Below are 12556 nucleotides of genomic sequence, written 5' to 3' on the forward strand. Positions count from 1 at the left end.
TACTTCTGCCAGTGCTGAGAGTTTGTGGTAATTCTGATTGCAGGAAGGCAGTTGAGCCATGACCTACCATTTCCTAGCATCAAATGCAATGCCATAAAGTCAGCAATGAGTCTGTCTCATGCCGTCCCATGTGCTTTTGCACAATGGTCAGCCCTCATGCCCCACAATCAAGCACTTGAGAGCTTCAGATCAGGCTGTGTGTGAGGATACAGCAGACTTGCATCCGAGGGAAGAGACCAGATTGCAAGCCATAGCAAGTTAGTGTGCTAATCCCCCATACCAACCATGTATGCCAAATTAACCCAAAGAAATCTGTATTTCAGTAGAGATGACTCCTGCCTACTGTGTGGGTTTCTACGGCTGGCTCTTTTACTAGGTATTTAGGTAGAGATTCTGAATGTTTCCCTTGTAGTGCCAAGTTTTTGATAGAAAAACAAAACAAAAAGGAAGATTGGATGTAGGGTCAGACCTGGATAAAAACACCAACTCAAAATATATCAGCCACATCACCTTAGGAAGGGATCTAACCCAATAGTCTTCAAAGTATGCTTCAAGATCACACTGATGGCTAATGGAATACATGCTTATGTATTCTTTGTTTAAAAATGTTTATTGAACTCAGCTGGCATGGCTCAGTGGTTGAGCATTGACCTATAAATCAGGAGGTCACGGTTCAATTCCCAGGCAGGACACATGCCTGGGTTGTGGGCTTAATCCCCAGGGGTGGGGTGTGCAGGAGGCAGCCGATCAATGATTCTCTCTCATCATTGATGTTTCTCTCTCTCTCCCTCTCCTTTCCTCTCTGAAATCAATAAAAATATATTTTTAAGAAATGTTTATTGAATTTATTGGGATGACATTAAAAAAAACTCAATACTTTTTAAAAAAGGCAAAAATCTATACTCTGTATAATGCACAATAAAAAAAATATCAAAACATGCAGAGAGGTAGAAAAATATGACTCAAAAAATGACCAAATGCTAAAATTAGCAACCAATGACTTTATTTTAAAAATATTTTTATTATTTTTTAGGGAGAGAAGAAGGGAGAGGGAGAGAGAGAAACATAAATATGAGGGCAAAGCATTGACTGGCTGCCTCCTGCACACCCCCTACTGGGGATTGAGCCCACAGCCCAGGCAAGTACCCCGACTGGGAATTGAACCAACAATCTTCTGATACATGGGATGACGCCCAATCAACTGAGCCACACTGGTCAAGGCACAACCAATGACTTTAAAATTACTAATAGCAATAAGTTTGAGAATGTAAAGGAAAAAATGGACATAATGAATGAACAGATAGGAAATCTCAGCAGAGAAATTAAAACTCTTAAAAAATAAAAAGATCCAATGAAAAATTCTAGACCAAAATGAAATTTCACTAAGTGGACTTATCAGCATATTGAACACTGTAGAATAAAGGATCAATAAACTTGAAGAATGACCAATAAAATGTATCCAAACTGAAGCATGGAGAAAAAAGGAAGAAAGAATTAAACCCCTTCAGTGACCTATGAGACAATATCAAGTGGCCTGCAAATTAGAGTCCTACAAAGAGAGAGGAGACAAATACTGAAGAAATAATCATCAGAAATTTTCCAAATTTGATTTTTTAAAAATCAAACCACAAATACAAGAATCTCAAAGATCCCCATGTTGGATAAAGACAAATAAAACCATGCTTGGTCCATTATAGCCAAACTGTTAAAAACTAATGCTAAAGAAAAAAAATCCTAAAAGCATCAAGGGATAGGGGGAATTAAGATAATTATAATGGCTGACTTCTCATTGGAAACAATAATGAAAGTGCTGAAAGGAATAAAAAAGATCAGTGTATGATTTTATATTATATTTGGAAAAAATGTCCTTTAAAATTAAAGGTTAAATTAACATTTGTCAAATAACCACGAGCTGAGAGAATTCGCCATTAGCAGGTCTGCTAAAACACATGTTAAAAAGAAAGTTCTTCATGCTAAAAGGACATGATACCAGATAGAAACTTGGACCTACATGAAAGAATGAAAAATGCCAAAGATAATGATATATGTAGGTGAGTATAACACTTTTTTTTTCTTGTTTGCTACCAAAAAAGTACAATCTATTTGGGGGTTTATAAGATATACATCAGTAAAATGTATAATAAACAGCACATTGGAAGGGAAGAAGACAAATGCAAGCATAGCACTGTCAAGTTCTTATATTACACCAGAGGCCTGGTGCACCGAGAGTTCCTTATATTTATCACACTGGTAATCAAAAATTGTCTTTGTAATTTCTCACATGCATTTTTCTTAGGTTGATCTATCTACCTCAAAATGGTAAGAAAATCTGAAATCTTCCAAATAACACTATTATATCAAAGAAACAATTTTTGCAGGTAGATACTCATTTAATCCAACTCTCCCTTTTTTTTTAACTTTTTATTTGCACAGCATCCAGTAAGTTTGCTGAAATGAATATGTAAATAGACAAAACAGCAATAGACTGTGCAAATAAAAACTAAGACAAAGTCCCTGCCCTTGAACATATTTTCTGTCTGGATTGCATAAGAAGTCAAGAGAACACGGATTGGGGGCACACAATTCGTTAAGAGTCGGCAGGGAGAATGAATAGAGGAGAGAGCAAGAGTGATGCCTGAACCACGCCTGAAGATTGTGCAGTTAGCACTATGGCTAAGAAAGAAGCGCGTATGCAGAGGCATTCAAAGTGAGAAAACATGGCGGACAAGGAACTGAAAATTGATGTGGATAGTATGAGAAGGAGGGGGATGGGCGAGGAGCAAGGGTGGGAGGTGAGGTGTGCAGCAATCAGCTTGCGAAGGTAACGAAGAACCATTTCAGAAATATAAAGATCCTGACATGATCAGACTTGGCACTTTAGAAATTTGACCCTTATGCTGGAATAAAGGATGGAATAGAAGTAGGAGATAATGTATTAGGAGACAGTGCAAAAATAGAACTAGAAATTCAATGAGGAAGAAATGAATTCTGGAGATGGGGAGGCGGCTGAGTTGCCAGAACTTGGGGCTTGACTGGAGGAGATCAGTGAGTCTGCATGAAGAACAGGTAAACCTACTGAATGGACCACAGTGGCTAACGACTGCATCCCCTAGTGTGCTGGGGGACCACCTTGGTGTGGGGATGATTAATTGGACATTGGCATACTGATGTGGATATGTATGTGACAGGTAAGTGCCTCAGCAATAGAAGTATCGTTTTCTGTGGCTTGCCCTAAATGACTGGGCTCCTTCAATAAACATAGCACAACTGCCCCCCCCCCCCAACCAATCATCCATTTATTTCAACATAGAATTAAACTACCTCTCTAAACAGCATGGACTATTCTAATAGACTTTTAAGAGAAAAGGAATACTTTCCCTGCCCATCATGACAAAGAACTTCAGGGTAAATGACCAATAAGGTAATGTTTTAAAATAGTTAGGAAATACTAAAATATTCTAAGGTGTGGTTGTTAAATTTAGTTAAATGTCTAAAACAGGAAGTTGGGTAAACACATGGAGAGAAAACAAAGATATTATTTCAAATGAATGTTATGATTTGCATGAGAGCAAGGAAGTATACTTAATTGTTGTCACATACCATGATTCTGATTTCAATTTACCAGGTCTTCTGAGGTTTGCTTAACCACTTCTAAAGTGTTCCCAGAATGTGGGGGAAATGACCATTGTTTTCAATTAATTAAAAATAGGATAATTCACAGTGAAATGTCTGTACAAACTTTTTTTTCAAGGGCAATCTCTGCTTCTTTCATTATGATCCTCCCATTCTCATCCATGATATACAGAATTTACCCTTTTCTCTGAATTCTGATTCACTTTCTATATTATTTTCCTTTTCACATTCGAGTCAATAGTAAATTTCAAGATCCAATTTTACAGAGAACTTTCCCCCTAAACTTTTATCTGTGCTTTCATTATCTTTTGTTTTGGCCAAATTTTTCAAGACTCATAGGTTTGAAACACACACACACATAACACTTAACTTATATACGTTACTATATATTAGCATGAAAAATAAATGAACTAAAAGAACATAGTATAGGACTTGCTATATTTTTGGCTCATTTTAATCCATCTCCAACATAGAGTATTTTCCCATACCGTCTTGGTTGGCTTGAAATTATGTGAGCACATTTCGGAAAACTATCTTTTCTACTTTCCAGATATTTTATATTCAGTTTTAATTTTACATAAACCAGTGGTTTTGTGTATTCCCTTAAGTACTTTCCTAAAATCCAATAGAACTATAATACATATGTTTAATTTATATTGTTTACCTTATTCATGTTTCTTCTTTTCTACTTTGAATTTCCTCTATATGAACAGCCAACCATACTCTTCCCACCCTTTCACATCGTCATTTTAATTGCATAAGTCATACAGGTGTTTGTATTATATAGATAGCATTACATTAGATGCCGTAAATTGTAAGGAACTCTTTAACTTTTATCTCACCACCACACCTAGCCTACATTTAAAAGAAAAAGACACAAGTGTATACATCAAGTCTTAATGATCAAACACCAATAAATGGTTAAATCCTGGAAAATAAACTTATACCTAAGTTAAGAACTGGCAGACAAGGAAGTTCTTCAAATATCAATAAGACATGAGTCAAGATTTCATGTTAAAACACTTAAAAAATAGTCATTCCCTCCATTCCTAATATACTTGTCTTGGAAGGCATATTTTCTAAGACAATTAAGTAATTTATTTTCACTATTTAAATGGATTGCAGGTTTGGGCACAGAAACAATAGGTAAGTAGTTTGATAAGGAAGTCTGTCATAACTTTTAACTTTTTACTTTCATGTCTGATATATATTGGGATTTTTGGAGGTAATGAGGATAAATATATTATAGTATACTTCAATGTCCTGATATTGAAATATACTATAAAATATTTAATCCAAATGATAAACAGTAATAAAAACTTAAAAATAATTGCTATTTTGACAAACAAAATTCAGTATAGAAATCAAATTACATTTTAAATGTTAATTAAAAGGTGTGCTTAACTTTATGCAGTTTTATATTTTGAGCCTCATATATCAAAAGGCTAAAATCTAAGAAAAATCCAATAGCTTTATTTTCCACTATAAAATGTATGGCTAGTATGGTAAAGGTTAGGACAATGTTCTAACTTTGGGTGTTTGTTTACACTTCTGTTCATGCCACCCAGAGGCTGTCGATTGCACTGATTATGTACCACAACACAGCAAAATTTATTATTCCCTTGGCTCTTCTCATCGGGAAGCTACCGTCAGAATATTTGGAGTATTTTATTGCTTTAACAAGCACTGCTGTCATTCACTTTCAAAGTACTTTTTAATAATGACATCTTTACAGTGTAGTTGTTATATAAGTAAACATTTAGTTTCTTCCGCAGTTTGTTGACAACAAAAATCATTATACATCTATGTATTTATAAACAGTTTTTAAAATTAACTTTTTAAACGTGACTGTAGGTTTAGCAGTGATTGGAAGAGAGGCCAGGGTCAGAACCAGAATGAGGTGGGCAGCAAAGCAAAGTGGACTGAAGTTGGCAGTTTTCCATGAAATGGTTCTTGCGCTCCCTGGGGGCACAATGACACCAGGATGGAGGGTGTTGGCACTGTGCTCTGTTCTAGTCTGGATAGTATATTTCATTTCATACACTGTGTCCACACAGAATAGATAGAGTCAGAGTTTCAAGGACAATTTTCTGAAAATGCTACAACTGAGAAATAACTTAAAAAACCAAAAACTGGTATGATGAGGCACAGGTTTTACAGTCACAAAATCATTAAAGTACAAAAGTGGAAAGTACAGTAAATCTTGCTGTCTGCTAGTTCCTGAGGTTTCCAGCTAATAACTCCCCTCCTACCCCAGTTTTTATATGTGATAAGTTTTTAATGCATATTTGTGTTTACATTTTGATTAATTTAGATAGCTTTAACAATTTTTGGATTACAAGGCAGTGCTTGTTACATTGTTTCCTTTCTTGGAGATACTAGTATTGAAATTACAATTTCAATGGAGCTCAGAGGAATTCTAGCCTAGCCAAAAAGTTACTTTTTTTTTAAACTTGTACAAGCACCTTTTACCATCTCAATTACTTTATTACCTTGTTTGATAAGTGTCTTTAAAACTTTGAAACTAAAAGCCATTTTTTCCAGTTCATAAACTCTTCTTTCAGAATAAAATGCTTCCCTTTTGGAAGGCCCTGGGTACTTCTGAATAAATTACTTGTTCTAGTAAACTTCAAGTGTCCTTTAAATAAGAAAAGAATATCTAGGAAGTAAGAACTAGTTTTTGGCTTCTTTCTTCTCAGAAGGCAAGGCAAAGTGGTATAATTCTTATTCCTTGCAGAAAACAGTTGCCCCTTTTTAAACAAACAAATCTAAACTTATGTCATTCCTTCATTCAACAAAAAGTTACTGATTGCTCAGTGTGTACCAACAAGCACAATGTTCAGTGTCAGATATTTGTCAGTATAGATGTGATCTTTTTAAAACTGGAACTACAGGATTTTTATTCTCTCAGGTAGCTCTTTTTCCTCTCCTTTTTATTATTTTTTTCATATTTGGGCTCTTAAAGAATAAGTTATATAGACTCTTTACAGTCTTCTTTAAAGCTCAATCAATCAGAATTGTTTCATAATTTAAAGAAATGGAATCTATGGATAGTTTAAATTTATTAATATCTGTTAAAAGTACAAATCATAATAAAGCTGGTTATAAGATTTTTGGCCTCCTGGTAAAATGTAAATGAAAATAAGCCAATTTGTAATGGGGAATTAAACCACCCATTTCATTATTCTAATTTCAAAGCAGGCAACAAATTAAAGCAGATAAAACTTGTTTTACTGATAATTAAATCTAATAATTACTACAGAAAATATGAGAAGAGAATGATTAATGATTTCTTTTTAAAGTTTAAAATATATTATTAATACTCTAAATAAAACAAATCTTTTCAACCATCATTTATATTCTTGAGGATTCTTATAATCTTTAAGAAATCACACCTTATATTACATACTTTGTGTAAAGCTGTTGGCTTTAAATTATTCATAGTGCAGCAATAAGATTTTATTTCACAATTTATTTTCTAAACCATTAGCTGATCTTCAAGGGTAGGTTTATCAATCACATTTGAAAATATTAAAGGTAGTTTGTTAATATGCACTCAGGAATACCTTCTTTAACACAGCAGAAACCAAAGGCATAAAGCAATTTCATTATGAAAAAAATACTACTACTTTAAAAAAAAAAACCTAACAGTGAGGCCCTGGACACTCATTAGTGAACTATCACAAAGATAAATGTCTTGGTTATGTACTCCAATTATTAACTCTACCAAATTAGCTGGTTTCAATTATTAATCTTTTTTTTATTACACACACACACACACACACACACACACACACACACACACACACACGCTTGCACAGTCAAGGAGCCAGGACCCTGCCACAAATCCAAACATTCCTCTCTGAGGTTGAATGCCTCTAGTTCTTCAAACCCTCAGGGTCTCCTACGGAGTGACAGGGTCAGCTCAAAGGGGTATATATGCTTCTGAGGATTTATCCGCTCACCTCTAAGAACACTATAGTGAGTTCAGTATTTATAGTGCAAATGAGATTAACTTCCAGAAAGCAGGGTAAACTGGCTGTGTGGTTTACTGGTCACCCAGAAAGTAGTTGTCAATTAACTCTAATCATGCATGTAGACACAGAAGACTTAAAAGTACCCTCCAGCACTGAATTCTATGCTTCCTTCTCTTCTTTCTTCTCTTCTTATAACATATAATAATCATGCCACCTTATAGGATTCATATTATAAACAGAAAACCAATCAAGCAAACAATACAACTTTCCTACTAAGTAAGGTAAACTAATGAGGAATTCTGTGTAGCCATTGATTCTGAGCCACTCCTGCTAATGTGATTCATGACCAACCTGTAGAAGGGCATGATCTCAATATTTACTCTATTGGTTAAACTACCTGCATTTCCAGAAACACTTCCTACTGCAGTCATCTCTATGCTCAGAACAGGGCATTTACCAATAAGCTCTGAAGAAGAAAACAGATGATATTTGACTATCAAAAATCCATATGGAAACTCAGACATTATTTTTTTAATGTATTGTTTTAAAATGTCAACTACTGTTCTTTCTTCTCCCAAGTTCAAACTAATTGAAGGTTATAAAGTAACCACTTCCCCCCAGAAGCCAGAACTTTCACCTCTTCTGAAGGGGGGGGGGGGGTCCTCTCATAAATTAGGTGAGAAGTAAGGTCTTGCTGATTGAACGAGAGTCCCAGATTCCTACAACCTCCCATTCCTTATCTACACCTCCTGTCTACCACAATGAGCTTATGAACTTGAGAGTCCCCTCAAGTCGAGTTAACTTACTGTAACTTACTTCGTCCATTCTCTGGAAGTCGAAAAGCAGGAGTGAAAACAACCTGAGTAAATATTAGTTTCTCAAACTAGCTTCAATTTGTTCCAAGGAATGTGACAAGATAAATATGAGGATCAACTAAATCTGAAGTTCTGCCCATTCCAGACTAACTGAGCTTTTACCAACTGCAACTCCGTCATCACAGAGGCTCTTGTCGAAGAGGTAGAAGAAGGAAGTACAAAGATCAAAGCAGTGCTTACAAAGGGGAACAACTGTTTTGGTATGTATACTCCACTGTTTACTAACTGGGCTTGAAAAACAGGGGCATTTAGACAACCCCGTTGAATGCCAACTGCAGAACATAAGCTAAAACCGGAATTACAAAATAAAAATGTTCAAATCGCCACCAACCCCTAAGCAGATGATCGTTTCTTCTTTAAAAAGTCTTGCAAACAGGTTCAATCTACACACCAGAAGTCTTCCCTGGTGTTCACATCTGTCCAGTGGGCTGTGGCCCAGGAAGATATTTTATATAAACAAGCCCCAGAGCAAATTGAGGAGCTGCAGGCCTATCAACAGGGATGAAGAATTTCAGGAGATTCCATTTGTTTTTCTCACTTTACCCATTTAATTACATAATAAATGCAAAAGGCTCCAAGACACAAATCTTCTTATTTCCTGGCTCCTCAAGTTCATAAGCCCCCAAAACTAGTTTGCTTTAAATCATTTACATCATTTACTGAGCACATACAAGAGTGAAAGGGTTGGCCTCTAGAAAGCACAATACTGAAATCAAGAAAACAACATACAGCAAAAGGAAGGGCTTTCTGTTAACCAAGTGTCCTTTTTTAAAGTCTGAACAAACATTAGTGCAACTTAAAGTACTAAAGAACATTCAATGAAGGTATTTTGCTAGAAAAATAAGCACTGAAAACATCTGGATCCCAAGTTTTTAAGTGTTTACCAAAGATCACCAGTTTGTAGCAGGACATTTGTATGCCCGAGCTATTAAGTGTTTCAGTAATATCAGTCATTTTCTTAGATCATGGGCTTCCTAACAAAACCCTTAAGTTAAATATACCTATTTAATAAGCTGCAATGTGGAAAAACCCTACTTAACAAGCCCATGAAAACATCTCAAATCTTGACAGTCAGATCCTGTATCATTAAGTCCCACTTAGGTTTCAGGATAGACCAATAACTCAGGGCAAACATCCCCACCGGCATTTGTTTTTGAAGTCCACGAGAAAACGTGCATTGAGGCAAGGCTTTGTTTCGATCATTTCGTGGTAGGGGTCATGCACAATACGTGGTGCCCCTGGCTCAAGGGTTTTACATAACCAGAGCGGCTAAAAAGTACTCTAAGTAGGTAATTTCTTTTCCCTCTTAAATGCCAGGCCCTGTAGGATCAGTATCAAGCCCTCCTTCTTTTGAAAGTGAATGTACAGGACCTATACTCGGTGAATCTATTATGTCCTGGGTGTGTGTGTGTGGGGGGGGGGGTGTAAGGGGGTGGGATTGGGGGACTTTTTTTCGAAGTAGGAGACGAAGGAATAAGACTGTCCCTTTCCATTTGGGGGAGCTGGGGAGGGCTTCCCCAGCCCTGGGGACTGCCTGCACTTCTGCTTTCATTTCATGGAACGCCCTTAGGCGAAATCTGGTTCAGCACTGCACCAACCACCATCCCCACTCTCTTCGGAGCCCCCGCGCACCCCAACCCCCAGGCCGTCCCCCGGCAGGGGTGGGGGTGGGAACTGGAAAAAAAGTTTGCGCGAGTTGCCCTCCGGGTCCCGCTCCCGCCCGGCGGAGGGAGGTGAAGAGAAAGGACAGCTGGGCAGCCGCGGCCTCGGTCGCCCGCCCCGCCGCGTCCGGATGAGCCTGGCCCTCGGCCGCCCATGCCAAGCGCCTCTCCACTCCTGTCAACCTCCTCCCACGGTGCTGCCCAGCAGTTAGCGCGGGAACGAGGAAGTCCGCGGGGCCGTGGGGTGCGGGGCGGAAGGTGGCGGGACTCGGGCCGCAGGTCCCGGCGGGGCCACTCTCGCCCGAATCTGCTTACCCTGGTGGCGCGGCGGCGCGCGGCCTCCCCGCGCCTGGGGCTCCCCTCCGGGCGGCGCGGGCCTGGGACCGGGAAGGCGGCGGCGGCGGGGCCGGAGCGGGGCCGGGTGCGGGCGGCTCGGGGCCAGGAAGACGGCGGCGCGCGGTCTCGCGGGGCCGGTCAGCGCCGCGCCATGTCGCAGCGCGGGCGGAGGGAGGCGCGGGGCGCGCGGTGGCCGGGCCGCGGCGGCGCCGCCTTCCCGGCCGCGGCGGCTCTGGCCTGGGCGGCGCGGGGCGCGGAGCGGGGCCGGGCGCGAGCCGAGGGCGGCGGCGGCGAGAGGCGCGAGGCCGGGCCGGGCAGGGGAAGCTGTCAGCGCGCCGCCGGGCGCTCCGGTGGCGAAACCTCCTCTTCCTGCCCCGGCCCGCGGCGCACTTCTCTGTCTTTCTCTCTTGCTCACTCTCTCACTTCCTGGCTGGAAATTCCCACTGACGTCGAGAGAGCAGACAGACGGACGGACACACGCGCGCACGCCGCGGGGGCGGGAGGTGGGGTCGCCGCCGGGGGTGGGGAAAGCCCGCGCTTCGGGGGCGCCCTGCGCCCCGGGCCCCGCGCCCAGCTGGGCTCCGCTACCCCCGGGCGCTGCGGGGAGGAGGCCGGGGAGCGCGCGGACGGCGGCCGGGACGCCAGGGGGCTCCGCGTAGCCCCGTGTCCCGGGCGGCGCTCCCGGAGCCCCGGGGGCAGGAGAGGACGGGGACGCCCCCTGAAGCGCCCGCGGGGTCAGGTCGTCCCGGGTTGCGGGCTGCGCGGAGGCGGCGGCGCGCGGCGCGGTCGGGAGACCCGGGGCCCCTGGGGAGGGGATGTTGGCTCGGCCTGGCGCCAGGCACGCCGTGTAGAAACATCAATCGCATCTCCGTGTTCCCTTTAAATTGTCTCAGTTGCACCCAGATCTTCACAGATGACACTGGAATGTCTGTATCATCTCTGACTTCTGTCCAGGGAAGTGTGAACATCTACTGGGTTTTGGGGAGGTCTTAACTCCTGGTTATGGCTTACGTCGAACTCTCGTAGGGCATTGTTAAGACCTTCATGAGAATTACTGTGGATAGAGGTACAGCGATGGTGGTAGCAATGGTTTTGGTCCACAGCTCATAAGGAAATATTCAATCCGCAGAAGAGAGCTTTTCTGTTTTTTGTTGTTATTGTTTTCATGTTTTTTGCTTTCTGGAAAGAGCACTACTAGAACCTGCAGACAGGTCTCCCAGTGTCCGCCAGCCACGCGATTTGAGCGTTTATACGTGCCAGGCTCTGTACTAGACTCGGGCTGGGGATACCTTGAGCTGATACTTTAAAGTTCATTATCTCACAACTGAGATCAGTGACATCTGCCGCTTTAACAGGAATCATGCAATCACCAGGCAATGTTGCTGTGGCATTGGATTTCCCCTAATAGTTTCGCCATATTCCTTTTATGCCACCTCCCTTCCCTGCCCCTATCCCTTCCCAACGTTATAAGAATCTTCTTGGTGGAGTGTTTGGCAGAGGAGTAGAGACATTTGATTGGATCTGCGGTGCGTCTCCGCAGTGACCTAGAGACCAAACAAAAATCTACTTTCAAGGGATTTGATTTACCTTCCAAGGGCTGTTTGAACAGCTGGAATTCAGATGATTTATAAAGACTGAAGACAATGTTCTTTAGAAATCCTGTGTTATTGTGTATGGGACATTGTTAGGAAATGTGCCAGTACTATATTTAAGTAGGTTAATATATACTTTATATAAAACGATTTTTGCTATTGACATGAGTGTAAACAACAAAGTATTAGGGGAGCGGTTTTATTTCTTTATGAACATTCACACTCCTCATCCAGGGATGGGGGAGTGAGTAGTCCTTTGCTGAAAGAATGGATAGACATTTGGGGGACAATAATTAAAGAGGGCTAATAATTGAAAAGAATTCAAATTCAAAATTATTCCATAGAATGGACTTAAAATTGAGGACCAGGTGTTAGGTAGGTGTGTTTAGTTTCCTAAGGGTCCCTTAAAAAACTACCACAAACTGGGTGGCTTAAACAATGGGAATTTATTCTCTCACAGTTCTGGAGACCAGAAGTCAGAA

At 40.9% G+C, this 12556-nt stretch overlaps 1 protein-coding gene across 6 annotated transcripts in view; it reads right to left on the reverse strand.

Annotated features, from left to right (window-relative positions):
* Positions 1-10595, reverse strand: part of NFKB1 (nuclear factor kappa B subunit 1) — a 128738-nt gene extending 118143 nt beyond the window's left edge. For 4 of the 6 annotated variants that reach the window (XM_059664363.1, XM_059664355.1, XM_059664429.1 and 1 more), the window contains exon 1: positions 10462-10595. The gene's annotated coding sequence lies outside the window, so the exon portion shown is untranslated. The remainder of the gene's footprint in view (positions 1-10461) is intronic. The other 2 variants (XM_059664382.1, XM_059664373.1) reach the window with 1 other exon arrangement.
* Between the last annotated feature and the right edge of the window lie 1961 nt (positions 10596-12556).

The sequence above is a fragment of the Myotis daubentonii genome, chromosome 1 (genome assembly GCF_963259705.1).
Source record: "Myotis daubentonii chromosome 1, mMyoDau2.1, whole genome shotgun sequence".
In the NCBI taxonomy this organism is placed as follows: Eukaryota; Metazoa; Chordata; class Mammalia; order Chiroptera; family Vespertilionidae; genus Myotis; species Myotis daubentonii.